The sequence below is a fragment of the Taudactylus pleione genome, unplaced genomic scaffold (assembly GCF_031769625.1).
Source record: "Taudactylus pleione unplaced genomic scaffold, aTauple2 ptg000372l, whole genome shotgun sequence".
Taxonomy (NCBI): Eukaryota; Metazoa; Chordata; class Amphibia; order Anura; family Myobatrachidae; genus Taudactylus; species Taudactylus pleione.
In genome coordinates this window covers 957043-974294 of record NW_028284773.1, presented here as the reverse complement: position 1 = coordinate 974294, position 17252 = coordinate 957043, and the positions used below count along the sequence as shown (strand labels likewise).

The 17252-nt window shown below is 39.9% G+C and overlaps 1 long non-coding RNA gene across 1 annotated transcript in view; it reads left to right on the top strand.

Moving 5' to 3' along the window:
* Nucleotides 1–16924, top strand: part of LOC148508231 (uncharacterized) — a 30943-nt gene extending 14019 nt beyond the window's left edge. Inside the window, exon 3 of the long non-coding RNA XR_015869595.1 lies at nt 15088–16924. This is a non-coding gene — a long non-coding RNA (uncharacterized LOC148508231). The remainder of the gene's footprint in view (nt 1–15087) is intronic.
* Nucleotides 16925–17252: the final 328 nt, after the last annotated feature.

Below are 17252 nucleotides of genomic sequence, written 5' to 3'. Positions count from 1 at the left end.
CCAATAGAAACCTGTTAACTAGTTTCTTTGTTCTGTAAGGTATATAGCCTGCTCACTGGTTATAGTATACAGCCATTCTTCTTGGATGACCACAGGCTTCTGGAGAGACGACTGTTTACTGGGACCAGTGCGCACGCATATGTATCTGCTTGTACCTTTTTGTATTTAATTGTCTTTTGCGCTAATTGTGTTCGATCAAAGCGTGTAACTTTCTTTTATTGCAATAAGAACTCTTGTGCTTTGGAACCACAATATAAGTCTGGACAGCAATTATTTCTTATGTGACTTGTAGCGCTAAACAGCAACATTTTGGGTATATAGATTTAGGGTATCAATACTATTAGTTTGACCTATTTAGGCATTCAGTTGCCCTAAAATATGGCCAACCTATACTGGTTAAGTGTTACACCAGCCATTACACATTTAGCTAATAAACTGAAAGACTTGAATTGTCTTATGCTAGTCTACTTGGGTAGGGTGAATACAATTAAAATAATATATTTTACCAAATTGCAATCCTTCCTAATTGTTTTGACTCACAAGGATACTCAACTATTTGCTCCCATTTTCCACATGCTATTCTAGAAAAATGTCTGCACAACAACTATAATGTTGAAGCTGTATCAGCCTAAGAAAAATGAGTATCAATTTTCCTAGTACTGTATACTTGCTTTATAACCATGCAGCACTACTGAGATATTTGTGGAGTTAATTGGAGAACACTGAAATTTATGCTACTTCTTTTAAAAAGGTTCCTGCAGATCTGCTCAATAATAATATTCTGTTGCGCTTTACAATTAGAAACATTAATAGAACAACACTGGGTAAAACCAGACAGATATATAGGTAGGAAGGCCCTGCTTGCAATCTCACAATCTATAGGGAAATAGGCATTGATGCACAAGGATAGGTGCTATATATTGCATTTTGGTCCAGCCAGATTGCAGTGTTTCTTGGTGGGCTGTATAATCCAGTTACACAGGAATGTCGGCCAAATGTCAGGAGGATGTGAAAGAAAGATAATGTGTGAGGCTATGTGTGGACTGTCCAATATACAAGTTCCACAAGAAGGAGAAAGAATGTCCTCTGTTGGCGGACAAAAGTGATTTATAAATATTAAAATATAACTTTTATTGTATTGTTAAAACCTTGCTATAGTGAAATATCAATAAAATAGATAGTGTGAAATAAAGAGAAGAAAATTGTGCAATAAAATAAAGCTGATACTTTGGGCCACTAATTTCCTTAAATAAAGATATGTGTGATACTCTGATAAAACTTAATAGTGAAACGTATGTCGGCGGTCTAGAACGCTGACCATAGGCACCGCTCCAAATAATTAAAGTTTGATTTAGATGTTGTTGTGTGAATATATTATCATTCTGATTCGATCCTAAATTCTGAACATACACAAAATGTGGCTGCAGTATGCTTGAGTTTCTATGACCTAAGCCTGCCGCCCGTAATAGCAACACGCTGACTACAGACACTGCTTCACCACATGGAAATGTATATATTATTTAATAATTGGTAGCCGAGTATCCTGTATTGGGATCTGAAGGCCGTTACAAGGGGTATAGACCGCATGGGATTAAACATTACCTTACTGTTACACGGAGGGATTACTGATATGGAATGATATTACAATTTCCCCATTTTTGCTCTCTCCATCCACAGTGGTAGATCTAGTAATAGAGACAACAATAGAGTCTGAATTTATTTATCTAGTATCAGTTTATTGATTTATGCATGTTGAATTAACGCCCAGACAATAGATTAATGTTCCCATTAAATATTTAGAGGGCCTTATAACAACGTAATGGCAAAACGCTGATTATAGATACTGCTTCACCACGTGGAAGTGCATATATTTTTTAACAATTGGTAACGTAGCAGAGTATCCTGCATTAGGGTCTGAAGGCCGGTATATGGGTTATATCTCACACGGCATCAAACATTACCCCACTGTGTAAACAATATATGGAGATGCTAAGAATACATGGAGGGACTAATGACATAGAATGATACTGCAATTTCCCTCTTGCTCTCTTTATCCACAGCGGTAGATCTAATAACGGAAACTACAATAGGGTCTGAATGTGTTTATCCAGCGTGAGCTTATTGATGAATGCATGTTGAATTAATGCCCAGATAATGGATTAATGTTTTCATTTAAAATTTAGAGGGCTATACAACAACCCAATAATGTTACAGCATTCATTTTTTCAGACCCCATTTATTAAGCCTTAGTACAATTTGTTTAGAATAGGTCTGTGTTATTAGCTATAGACACATGCTGCTCTAACCAAGCTCTACGTTTAGTCCCTGTACGGAATTACTCTGCATGTGATTGGAAACAAATGTTACAATATCAATGCGATTAAAGTATCTTCTACATCAAATAGTGTGTGATGTGCAAAAGTAGGATACCCTGATCAGACGTGTTGCCATTTCTGAGGTTGTTTGAAAACAGCTATTTTTTCAATGTGATATATATCCCTATATATGTAATAATAGGCTTAATATAAGCTATATATATGATGATTCATATACTAGGTGTAAGATATAACATTGCAATATAATTATATGTATAATTTTTTGTATTGTTCAGTATCCCACAACACACATATTTACTAATAAGAGTCATGAACACTCAGAGTATCACACATATCTTTATTTAAGGAAATTAGTGGCCCAAAGTGTCAGCTTTATTTTATTGCACAATTTTCTTCTCTTTATTTCATGCTATTTATTTTATTGATATTTCATTATAGCAAGGTTTTAACAATACAATAAAAGTTATATTTTAAAATTTATAAATCACTTTTGTGCGCCAATAGAGGACATTCTTTCTCCTTCTTGTGGAACTTGTATATTGGATTCTCATTATTGTCCCTGGCAGCACCCCCAACAGACGAATTGAATGAGATTATGATCATTTATGGGGTTCATAACAAATTAGCTAGTGCAGTGGTATCCCCCTGTTTTTCCCTTACTGTTGATTTATATGTGTGGACTGTGAAAGGGGATGTAATAAGACATGGAAGCTATGAAGGTTATGTGGTCAGTTCTGGAATCTGATAAGCTTGTCTGAAGGGGTGAGTTTTCAGGGAACACTTGAAGGATTGAAGACTAGAGGTAAGTCTTATTGTGGGTAGTAAGGCATTCCATAGAGTGGGTGCAGCCCAAAGAAAGTCCTGTAACACTGAATGGGAGCAAGTAATGCATGGGGATGAGAGACGCAGATCTTGTGCTCAGCGTAGAGGTCGGGTTGGGAGATATTTTGAGATGAGTGAAGAGATGTATGTTGGTGTGGTTTGGTTAATGGCCTTATGTGTAAATAAAAGTATTTTGTATTGAATACAGTAGAAAACCGGCAACCAATGGAGGGACTGACAGAGCGGAGCAGCAGACGATAAACGGTTGGCAAAGAAGATCAGCCTTGCAGCTGCATTCATAATGGATTGTATGTAACATGATTTGGAGACAAATTGAATGTGGGGAACAAAGGACAGTTCAGAGTCAAGGATGACACCTAGGTAGCAAACCTGTGGGGCAGGGTGGATTGTCGAGTTATCAACAGTGAGGGAGAGATCGGCTTGGTATCTGTTATTGGCCAGTGGAAATATAATTAATTCTGTTTTAGAAATATTAAGTTTCAGGTGGCAAGATGAAATCCAAGATGAAATGGCAGAAAGATGTTCAGTGACACGGACCAATACAGATGGTGATAAATCTGGAGAGGATATGTAGGTAGTGAGGAAGAGGCAGAATCAGAAAAATGAACAGTGAAAGAGAGATTAGATAGGTAGGACGAGAACCAAGAAAGTGCTGTGTCCTTAAGACCTAACGATTGTAATGTTTGTTTGAGAAGGGAGTGGTCAACAGTGTCAAAAGCAGCAGAGAGATCTAGAAGAATTAGAAGTGAGCCTTTAGCCTTGGCAGTGACCAGATAATTTACTTCCTTAGTCAGTGCTGTTTCAGTGGAGTGTTGGGAATGAAAGTCGGACTGAAGTGGGTTCAATAAGTTGTTGGAGTTAAGAAAGTGTGTGAGGCGGGTCTAGACAAATCTCTCAAGTAACTTTGAGGGGTATGGGAGCTGAGAGATGAGAGTGTTAGGGTCAGAATTTTGTTTCTTCAGAATGGGAGTAATTGCTGCATGCTTGAACAGTGACGGAAAGATGCCAGTAGAGAGAGACAGATTACAAATTTTAGTTAGGATTGGGATGAGCACAGGAGACAGAGATTTACAGATTTGTGAGGGTATAGGATCTAGAGGATGGTAATAGAGTAGGAGGATGAGAAGAGTGTAGAGACTTCATCTTCATTTGTGGGGTCAAATGAAGAGAATGTGCCAGAGGGTTCAGGTAGGGAATTGAGCAGGTCGCTGGCTGAGGAAGAACATTCCATTTCATTTCTGATCTGATCAATCTTGTCCTTCAAATAGGAAGCAAGATCTTGTGTGACAGATAGTAGCAGGTGGGTTGGGTGAGGGAGGGGTAAAAAGCAGTTTAAATGTTTTCAAAAGTTGCTTGGGGTTAGAGGCTTGGGCAGAGATTAGAGATTGAAAATATGTTTGTTTGCCAGTGTCCAGAGCATTACGGTAAGGGTGGTGATAGTCTTATATGTGAAGAAGTCACTTGGAGTATGAGACTTATGCCAATGACGTTCTACTTTTACATGAGAGTTTTCATAGATGCCTTCTTACCTTAGAATGCCACAGTCTAAGTCTACGTGGAGTGTGATGGGTAGCTGGAGCTACTTCATCAAGGGCTTTTTCCAGATTCTGGTTAAGGTTGATGCAGCAGTCTCAGGAGAAGTGAATGTAGAAATTGGTGAGAGTCATTGTTGTAGAGAGGTGGATAGTTGTTGAAAATTAATAGCATTAATATTTATGCTGGTTTTAGGAGGTTTGGTTGATTTCAATGACATTGAGGTTGATGTAATGGAGGAGAAGGTGCATGTGATAAGGTTGTGATCTGAGAGAGAAGGAAAGGAGCATTAGTGAAATCAGAAACTGAGCACAGACTGGTGAATACAAGATCAAGGCAGTAGCCCTCCTGATGAGTAGATGAGTCAGTCCATTGGGAGAGGCCAAGAGAGGAGGTTAAAGAGAGTAGTTTGGAGGCATGAGGAGATTGTGGACTGTCAATGGGTATATTGAAATCACCCATAATGATGGTGGAGATGTCTGAGGATAGAAAGTGAGGGTGCCAGGCAGAATGTTCCAGAAATTGTTGGGGTGGCCCAGGTGGGGAATAGTAGCAGCAACTCGCAGAGAGAAAAGGCTGAAAGTCCTGATAGAACTTCAAATAATGTAAATGTGAGTGAAGGTACCTGTGGGAGACCTGTGTATGTGAAAGATTGGGACAGTAATATTCCTACCCCACCTCCTTTACTATTTCCAGGCCTGGAGGTGTGGGTGAAGTGTAGGCCACCGTGTGAAAGTGCTGCAGGGGTGGAAGTGTCTGATTGTGTGAGCCATGTTTCTGTTATCGCCAGAAGGTCAAGGTTAGTTAAAATAAAGAGGTCATGGATTGATGTTAGCTTATGAAAACAGAGTGTGCATTCCATGAGGCACATTTTAGTGTTTTGGAGGGTGATGGGAGGCATGTGATGTGTCTGAGGTTTGCTGGATTTAAATTGCATTGTGAGTGGGGTATGTGGGTAGGGCCAGGATTTGGTGATATGTCACCAGCTAATAGAAGCAGCAGGAGAGAGATATAAATATATTTTTTGGATTTGTATGAAAGATTTTTATGGCGACAGGTTGTGTGTGTGTGTTTGACAATAACACTATGTGTATAGAAAATTTAAAAGCTCATGTGTGTTCATGAGAGTAGATTAATGAGACTGCAATATGCCCAGAAGGATGAGCTGCAGGTAGAGTAAAGGATGTAATAGCCTTAGAGATGATTCCATGGAGTGAGATTATAAAAATACGTTTTTTATATATTTTTTGTTTTTAAACTATTTGAATGTTTTTGGGGAAAAAAATTAATACTTTGAGGTTACTTCTATAGGCAAATTGGTGAATACTCAAATACATAGACCATTTATCTAAAAGTGCCTCAAGAGTTTGAGGTTATGAGGACTTGTCTGTTTAACTTTTTGCAAGCCCAGGATTAAATCCGTTATTTTCTTTGGATGATTTCAGAGACAGAGTGGCATATTTTCATGGATTGGATCTTTGTTCAAGCCTTTCCCATTGAACTGGCATTATCCTGTCACTGAAATTCATGTAGGAGAGATCTACACCATTCTGTAGTCGGTACTGGAGTCAGTTTCCCTCTGATAGGTTATCAGACATGTATGGTTAAATGCAAGCTGAAATGAGTTAGCTCTTATACTAAGCTGTTTCCTAACATATATTTCATCAGACTTCTCTGTCATCTCACCTTAGATTTACTATGGGGGTTATCTTTTACCTCATTATGCCTAGAATGTCATACTCCGTGATGGAAATCCTGGAGGCAGTGACGTCATTGACCTCCCAGTGCCTGCTGTCAGGGGGCAACAGGGAGCAGGCCAAGTGACGGGAGGGTACAAGGGGCACACAGATAAATCCATCTATAACTGCTGCCTGCACCTTGCTTACCACTGGTGCGCCACCGGTTGCGGTTATGAATGGATCTAATCTGTGGGGTCTTGGAAGCCACTGTCTCTTGTCTTCAGGCACCACCAGCAGCAGCTAGTGTAATAAAGTGTATTATTATTATTGTGAGTCGCAATAAGCAAAGAACTTTATTGCACCAACAACCGGCAGTGCCTGAAGATTTGCAATGCAGCACGCATGATGTCATGGTGCAATGAAGAAGACCAGGCACAGCCAGAAGACACAGGAGAAGGTAAGTGTCTGTGGGGCTGGCCTGGAACGAGTGGGATTCTAGCAATGGGTAATAGGGGTGGTTGGGTGCAAAGGTTCCACTAGAGTGGTAATAAGTTTATGCCGATATAATGTTTATCTTGCTGTGGCTGATAAACATACAAAGATAAGAGAGATAAGAGAAAATTATGTGACCGGCTGTGCTCTCAAGAGCAACAAGTAACTGCTCTTTTGCTGGGGCACTCTTATTGCAAAATACATTTCAAACTTAACTTTTATAATGGACTTACAAGACAAACCACAAGCAAAACATAAAAACCTGAGAGAGGTAATATTCCTGAATTATCAAATTTTTCACTAAATGGAAAGGAAAATATACTTTCAAACATATCAGTGCTTTTTTGTGAAGACTAACAAGAGTCACAGAAAGGACATCAAGAAGATATAATAAATAAATCTGTGAGTGTAATTGTATATCACATATCAATAGGCAATAAAATTTGTGGATTATACTTCAGTGGTAATAAACTTTATGACCTATGATAAGTGGTTCTTCAATACAAAAGAACACCTTAATTGAGTAACACTTATAAGATTGTATAATTGTAGAACTGTTTCAAACCATGTAATAATCAAAGGAAAAATAGTGCAGATTCAGTTATTGTGCCACTAAAATATCACTTTGTATCAGTCATTTCTCAGATTTTTATGTGTTGCTTGTTGGTTTGTCTTACAAGACCATTATAAATGTATTTATTTATTTTGCAATAAGAGTACCCCAGCAGAAGATCTTACTTTTTCTCCCGTTTGACAATGAATGGGATTGTCTCAGATCAGACACCACGCAGAGGATCACAAGTCCGAGCAAGCGGCATCTTGCTATGTATAATTGTTGCACAGACATGAGCTGTGCTCTGAGAAATAGCTGTTGGTGCAGCGTAGACGTACTATGCAGTCGGAGGAATGCAATACCATGTGCCGCTATCTGTGACGCAGCTGCTGGTGCAGTGTGAGGCTGGGAAAATGAAGGAGCAATGGAGTGGTAGCCGGGGAAAGTATTCATATTGCCAGCTTACATATCAGCAATACACTAATCCCTACACAATAAAACAATCATCAGTTAAGAATAAGATTCGTATCCAACTCTCTTTTATATTTGGAGCCGTTGTTTTACACAAAGACATTTCTATTTATGTGGCCACACTATTGTGAAATATGGTTATAATTATTTAAATGACTGTGATCATACCCAATTTGGAACTTATTATTCTGGTAAATAAAAGATATACATCTAAAACAAAGAAAGTGGAAATAAGAAATGTAACATAGTGGATTCCAGCTTTTCAAGACTGTTTCCATTTTAATTAGAGTGTGATACAATATATCAATTCAGTAACACTTTGCAACATTGCAACATTCAGTAACACTTTGCAACATTGTTGTACTTTATTCTGTTCACATATGTGTTTTAAAATGATTGGAGGGAATATTTGTCCCTTTTTTATTATATTGTGATTGATTGAATAAGGATTAAGTAATTGCTCGTAATTGTGAGTTACTAGGTATTTTTTGACTGAATATTGGAGTATAGGCGCTCTATTGTTTTATACTTGTGTTTAAAGTTGAGATGTGTGCCTACCCCTGTGTTTTGGTTTTGGATCTATATCTACTTCGAGGTTTGGGATCTGGATTCGGTTTTGCAAAACCACCCTTGCGTGTTTTGGTTTTGGTAAAATATGATAAAAACAGCTAAAATCACATAATTTGGGCCTGTTTTTGTTCCTACGGTATTATTGATCTTAATAACAATCATTTTCAGGCATTTCTAGTCACTATTAACCACCTCACAGTCCAAAAAATTATTTTCACTACTTTTTTCCCCAATATAGGCCAAAGGCTGCAGCAATCTGGCCGGCTATCTGTCTGTTATTTGCGACAGAGGAGTTTTAAAAAATATAGGACATCTGTGAAACATTGCCACACAGCAGTGGCAAATAGTCAGCAATGCCCCAAACAGTGAAAAATGTAAATAAAAGAGGTGCAAGATGGAATTGTCCTTGGGCCCTCCCACCCACTCTTATGTGGGATATTAAAAAGGACATGCACCGTTTAATAAACCAACCCCTTTAGCGACAAGGACTGACACTTTTTTGTGGCTGAAGTAATTGGTTTGTTTAGGTCCCCACAAAACAATATTTTGGAAGGACTACCTCCAGTCATTAAGGAGGAGGTTGATTGTGAGGGTGTTGGTGGTGGAGATGCATGTGCTGGTCTAAACTGCTGGTAACTGATACCGGACTGCTTGTTATCAATTTACAAATTATTTTAATTTTGTTAAAAAAACTTAGCATGAACTCGCTGCAAATGACGTAACAGGGAGGAGGTGCCTAGATGGTTAACGTCCCGACCTCTACTAACTTTTGCTTCACAAATGGTACAGATGCCTTCACAACTGTTGTCAGGATTTGGGTTAAAATAATTCCACACCCAAGATGTGGATTGTCTGGTCTTATGCCCAGGCATCACAAAATATATATTTTTTTAATCATGAGCAAGAACTGCTGCCACTGGTGGCTGATTTACACAAACAACTTCCTCATTAGCATCAGATAGGACATAAATATCCCCCTTATCCTTCTTTTGCACTTCCTCCACACTATCATCCATTTCTATTATTGCACCATTTAATACTATCACAGCCGTCATGGTGTCAGTGATCCACTGTGCAACTGGGTGACAGCTATTATACTTGCTTCCTCTATCAAAGGATTGTTGAACAGTCAACTGTCCAATAGCAGCAGCAGGCCTAGTGCTCAAGGATTCTTCTGAGAAATACTGGATAAGGGAGGAGTCACCTAGCCTTATCCTGTATGCAGAACTACCTTGAATCATTAGTGAGGATATTGATGACAAATGTGTTAGTGGGGGAGATTGCAGGTGCTGGGATCTAGCTGAGGGAAAGGAGCTAACTGATGCTGGACTGTGTTATTTTCTTAGCAAAAGTTTCTGATTTTCCCCAAAATGTTCATGAACTTGCTGCAAATGACATAACAGGGAGAGGTTCCTAGATGGTTAAGGTCCCTACCTCTACTTACTGTGGCTTTACAAAGGGTACAGATAGCTTGACAATTGTCAGGATTTGGGTTAAAATAATTCCACACATAAGAAATGGATTTTTGCAGGCATGACAATGGGCTTTTACTTATCATGGGCAACAACTGTTTCCACTGGTGCCTGATTTACACAAACAACATCCTCATCATCAACATCCTTATTAGTGTCAGCTACACAAATATCCTCCTTATCCTGGTGCACTTCCACAGAAGCATCATCAATTTCTATGTCAGCATGTTGACGTGTTCTGCTCATCCACACATTTGCAAAGGGTGCACAAATAGTGGAAGGAGGCTGTCATGGCTGCCGACACTTGAGACGCCTGGGAGGAGGCAGGCCTACTAGGCACAATAAACTGGGGTGGCTTTAGGAATGACCTTTTCATGAAAGCTCGATAGCATGGAATAAAAGTAAATAGAGTTTATTCACAGGACAAATACAATAGCAACGTCTCACATAAAGTCTCAACAACACTGAGGTTCACATAAGCAATAACAAGTATAGGAGAAACCCCCCCATATAGTCTTTAACACAGAAAAGTTAATATGGTAGGCAACCCCGAGTCCAGTATGAGGCTAACACCTCAGGATGGTATAGAGGAGCTTCACCTGGGTGGAACCCTGTAGTGATGGAGATCCGGAGCAGAGTGAGCCCTGTGATGTGGTGAAAGACGGAGCAGGGTTGAGCCCTGTGATGTGGTGAGGTCGGAGCAGGGTTGAGCCCTGTGATGTGGTGAGGTCGGAGCAGGGTTGAGCCCTATGATGCGGTGAGGTCAGACCAGGGTTGAGCCCTGTGATGCAATGAGGTTGAAGCAGGGTTGAGTCCTGTGAAGGGGTGTGGTACCAGAACAGGGTTGAGCCCTGAGGTGTAACTAGAATCTGGAGTGGGGTTGAACCTCACAATGCAATGAAGGTTGAAGCAGGGTTGAGCCCTGTGAAGCAGTGTGGTTCCAGAACAGGGTTGAGCCCCGCCATGCGGTGATGATATCTGTAACGGTGCAGCTGACAACTGTAATGAAGATATATGTTCAATGTCCACAGGAGTGAGAGGCAACAGGCAAATTAAATAGTGCAGCAAAAGGTGAAACCACAGCAGTGGAGCAAAAAGCAATACTTAGGCAATGGCTATGCTGAGCTCTGTAGTGCGGTAGTAACTGGCATCAGAACTTTAGCTGGAACATGAGCGGAGAAATAGCAAAGTCCACAGCAGCCCACAGGAACAACAGGGATCTGGCAGGAGTCCAAGTAATACCTGAAAGTAACATTGCACAGACACTGAGACACAGTTAGTAGCAGGCTTTATACTAGAGGTCTGTGATCCATAGGAAGTTCAGAACATGTGACCCAAAAGGAATCAGGTTTGAAATAATGAGCAATCTAGGAATCCCACAACCTGACAACACCTTGGAAATAGATGATCACTTTAACTCTATATTCCCTGTATGTGAAGAACGCCAGCAAGCAGGATAGCTCCTCCAATGACCACAAAGGAACAAATAGTCACAGTCCTGACAGTACCTCCCCCTTTTTGGGTGGTCTCCGAACACCCACCAGGTTTTAAAGGGAATTTAGCATGAAAATTATGTATCAACTTAGGAGCATGGACATCAGAGTCTTTAATCCAAGATCTCTCCTCCGGGCCATAACCCTTCCAGTCTACAAGGTATTGTAATTTATTTTGATGCTTACATGAATCCAGAATCTTATCAATCTCAAACTCCACACCTCGAGCAGTTGTTATGGGAGGTACTTTAGGCAAGCTGTCATGAAATCGATTAAGAATCAATGGTCTAAGCAAGGAGACATGCAAGGAGTCAGGTACAAGCATAGTTGGAGGTAACTGTAACTTACATGCCACTGGGTTGATAATTTTTATAATACGAATAGGACCAATATACCAGGGAGCAAACTTCATAGTAGGTACTTTAAGTCGAAGATTTCTAGTAGACAACCAGACCCGATCCCCAACAGAGTATTTAGGAACAGCCGAACGTTTTCTATCAGCAAAGACCTTATAATTATGAGAGGCTTTCCTAAGACACTTATGTACCTGTCTCCAAATTCCAGAAAAATATTGGAGGGTAGCTTTGGCTGCTGGAACATCCACTGTAGGAATTGATTGAAGCTCAGGAACTCGAGAATGCCGACCAGAATTGGCGAAAAAATGACTTACACCTGTAGCAGACAAATAATGAAAGTTATGAGCAAACTCAGCCCAAGGCAAGAAATCCATCCAATCATCTTGAGAAGAAGAAATATACATTCTCAAGAAGGTCTCCAACTCCTGGTTCACTCTTTTGGTTTGTCCATTTGACTGAGGGTGATATGCAGAAGAAAACTGTAATTTAATTTGCAATGATGAACATAAAGCCCTCCAAAACCGAGCAACAAACTGGACACACCGATCAGACACTATCTCAGAAGGAAGTCCATGAAGACTAAATATCTCTTTGATAAATATTTGTGCTAATTTGGGGGCTGATGGAATTTGAGCCAAAGGACAAAAATGAGCCATCTTGGTAAAACGATCCAGCACTACCCAAATAATTGTACACCCCCTAGACTCAGGAAGATCTGTAATAAAATCCATGGAAAGATGGGTCCATGGTTGGGTGGGAATGGGTAGTGGATGGAGAGGACCAACTGGAGACTGCCGGGAGGACTTATGTTGTACACACTTCGAACAAGATCGTATAAACTCTTGGACATCTTTTTCATGGAAGACCACTAATAGGAACGTTGCAAAAATGAGTACATTTTATGAACCCCTGGTTGTCCAGAGAAATGAGAATTATGAGCCCAGGAAAGACGTTTACCTTGTAACTCTGGTGCCACAAATAACTTCCCAGGAGAAGGATCAGGAGAGATGGAAATTGAAGAAAAAGCCAGAGGGTTTATTATAGGGTACCTTTGATCCTCATTTTGTTCTTTCTCTTCCAACATTGAGCGTGAAAGTACATCTGCCTTTTTATTCAATGAACCTGGACGATACCTGAGGACAAAATCAAAACGAGAATAAAAGAGTGCCCAACGAGCTTGTTGTGGGTTCAGATAATGGGCAGTTTTCAAATACAACAAATTTTTATGGTCTGAAAATTAGTAACAGGGTGCTTATGCGCCTTCTAATAAATATTTCCATTCCTCCAAAACTAACTTAATAGCTAACAACTCTTGATCCCTGATGGAGTAATTACTCGCAGCACTAGAAAACTTTCGTGAAAAGAATCCACAAGATACTGTTTTCCCATCTGCAGCCACTTGAGACAAAATAGCCCCAACTCCATAAGTGGAGGCATCCACTTTTAGCATAATGGCTTCTCAACATCAGGTTGAACTAGAATGTAGGCTTCAGAAAATGAGAGTTTGAAAGGCATCCAATGTCTCTGGGGACCACACTTTGATAAACTTTCTGTAATAATTGGCAAAGCCTAAATATCTCTGAATAGACTTTAATGAAGTGGGCAAAACCCAATCTTGAATAGCCTTTAACTTCTCAGGGTCCATCTGAAGTTCAGAACCGGAAATTATATACCCCAAAAAGGGTATCACTGGGACTTCAAAAACACACTTGGAGATCTTACCATAAAGCTTATTAGCTCGAAGACGACTTATTACCTCCTTAACATGGGTACGATGATCAGAAGGATTCCTGGAAAAATCTAAATATCATCAAGATAAACAATAACAAACTGGTAAAGTATATCTCTTAAAATGTAATTCACAAACTCCTGGGACACTGCAGGAGCATTACATAAACCAAAGGGCATGACGAGGTTCTCATAATGGCCATCTTGCGTATTAAACGCAGTTTTCCACTCATCACCCTCTTTACTCTGATCAAGTTGTAAGTTCCCTTTAGATCAAGTTTAGTAAACAGTCAACATTGCACAGACACTGAGACACAGTTAGTAGCAGGCTTTATACTAGAGGTCTGTCATCCATAGGAAGTTCAGAACATGTGACCCAAATGGAATCACGTTTGAAATAATGAGCAATCTAGGAATCCCACAACCTGACAACACATTGGAAACAGATGATCACTTTAATTCTCTATTCCCTGTATGTGAGGAACGCCAGCAAGCAGGATAGCTCCTCCAATGACTACAAAGGAACTTTGGAAAAAGTAATCTCTCTTTATGTACTGAAATAGTCGCAGTCCGGACAGAGGCTCCTCTTCGAGTACAGTATTGGAAAGGTGAGGCTCACACAAGGCACCTGTGGACACACTTAGACTCTCCTCAGGGATTTGTGAAATTTCTAAGCACACAGTTGGTTCCTGTGGCGTTAACGATTTCATTTTTTAAAAAAAAAACTTTGACAGGGAGAAGGGTTTACATCATCATAAGACGCGGAACCACCATAAATAAAGGCCAAGGCCTTAGCCTTTCCTTGCCACTTCGTGTGGTAAAAGGCATATGGCCAATTTTATGTCTTTCTGCAGCTAACTTTCTCTTTGAATTTTATTTTTCTTTACCACAGTAAAAGATTGCTTCTTTGATTTTAGATGCCCTGACTTAAGCCCTCCTTGCCCTTGGGCATCGGCTTTAGTAGATGACGTTGACTGACTAGTATCATCACTGGTGGCAGCAGCTCCAGCACTAGTATGTGGTTTCTGCTCTCCTCTCAATTGATCATTCTCCATATCAGCAAACATGAACGAAGCGGGGTACAGCACAAATGTCAATTTGTACCAAAATGTTACATTTTTAACTTAAAGTTTATGTTCACAAATGACACTGTGCAGTCACACTGCTTATGTGAATTTACTGGGGCAGAACCTAAAGAGTCACAATATTTGTATGAATATTACACTGCAGTATTACCGACCAACAGTGTCACAATACTTGTATGAATATTACACTTCAGTATTACTGACGAACAGCGTCACAATGCTTTTATGAATATTACACTGTGGTATTACTGACCAACAGTGTCACAATACTTGTTTTAATATTACACTGCAGTATTACTGATCAACAGTGATATATATATATATATATATATATATATATATATATACACACACACACACACACACACACACACACACACACACACACACTGGAGGGGGTACGGACAAAAAAAATATTTACATTTGTTTAACTTATTTTTTAAAAAAAAACTTTGTTATTTATTTATGTTTTACAGCTCATGGATGGACAGCACACCCCTGGATGGACAGCACAACTTGGATGGACGGCATACTGGATGGACAACACAACCTTGCAGCACACTCCTTGATGGACAGCACAGCACACCCCTGGATTGTACCACACGGCCCCCTGCATGGCGCATAGCACACTCCTGGATGAGCAACAGAGCCCCCTGGACATAGCACAGCACACCCCTGAATGGGCAACACACAGCCCCCCTCTTGGACAGAGCACAGCACACCCCTGGATTGGATAACACAGGTGGTTAAACTGGACTTAGCCTCTATATATATCCCCACTGATTGACTAACTGTTGCGGAAAAATCCTGGTCCGGAAACACATCATCACATGCTCTGCTCTGTAATCCTGGAAGTGCATCACCGGCCACAATGTTTTTGCATTCCAAATCCTTGCCTGACCGGAGGGGAGAACCCAGCGTGCCGTCCTCTCCGTTTCCATTCCCGGAAGTCCGTCACCGGATATGACACCTTGCATGTCAACTCCTTTTAGTCACATTTAGTTACTTCCGTGTTCCATTTCACCGGAAATCATTTGGGCATATACAACAGAGTCCATTTAAGTCCATAAGAATACATAAAAAGAACATCAATAATAATTACAGTTAATATATTAGGGAATTATGTAGAATTAGGTAAGAAAGGACATTACATTAACAGATTACTAAAATGCATAATGAATAATGAGTCCTTAAAAATGAATATACATAAATATACAAAAATTTGAAGTTTATATAAATACATATAAAACAAATGCTAAAAACCATTTTAACTCAAAATCACTATTTAGGCTCTGGGGGATCAGCGTATGGAGTTTGTATATTCATTTCATTTCCGTTATAGCAAGATGAATTTCAATGTCTTTATTCCGCCAAGTTGGTTGTGTTTGCTCAATTTTGAATTACGGGTCAGGCGGGAAAACCTGAGGCTGACTCGGATCCCCTTTGTTCGGGTGGGTCCAGTTCTCAGAGAACCGGACTCACTCATCTCTAGTTTAAAGCAATCCTGTTTGCTTTAAGGGAATTGGTTGCAAGCAGCCACTCCATTATTCCTTTTAGGTGGCACGCTATATATAAAATTCAAGGAAATTGAATAAACCTGCATTCGTGGCATGACCAGGGGTGTAAATTCGCCAGACTTCGTGCTGTGCATGCACACGCCATCTGTGTGGAGTAACATGGTAGAAGAAGGATGTCTCCTACTTACATAGATCATGAGAAACCTGACTACTACCTGTATAAAAGGCTGTTCCAGTACCCTGTACCACTACCCTGTCACCGGCTGGTGCTCAGTGTAAAAGCTTGTTCTGCTCAAGCACCACTCCAGTACCAGTGTGTATGTAACCGTAAGTACAACTATACCTGTTATCTGCTAATAACTCAACCTCACTGGTTAAGTAACTGGGTTGTTCATGGATTGAGTCATTCACTGGTGTATGCCTAACTACAGTACTCTGCAAATAACAACCTTCACACACACATCATCTCCAACATTGACACCCTACCTTTTCCTGTTCTCTCCCAACATTACTCTTTAATTAGTTTGCTATGTGTCTATTATTCAGTTTAGTGGCCTTTGGACATCTATTTGGGTTTATTATATTGGAAATCTATGGTTTATTTTGGTTGGTTTATTTCTTTAAATTTTATTATAACAACGTTTATAATGCCTGAAATGTCTTATACATTTCTGTCATTTTATGCAGTGCCCCAATAAGAATGCTTTATGGGGAAAAAAGATTTTGCAAGGCAAACTAGTTTTCATATTGCAATGCGGGAGTGTCTGAAAAAGATGGAAGGAAGGTACTTGTCTCAGTAAATATATCAGAGTGGGATTCTCTAAGTATAATCTTCAGTGAATTCCTGGTGATGCCGGATCATGGGTCACATTCGATGATGTGCGCTACACCTGGGTGTAGCTTGTACACAGTCACCGGCACCCAGATGAAAAACACATTATCACAAAGAAACATTACCCATGAGCTGGCATCAGTGGGAGAAATGACTCACCATAGATGAGATCACTTGCAAATTAGGGGATAGGACAAATCTGTAATGTAATAAGTAAATGTTTGAAGTTTTGTCAGGTGCCTACACAGTGAGAATGGAGCAATTGAGAACTCTATGGCGTAAGGAGATCTTC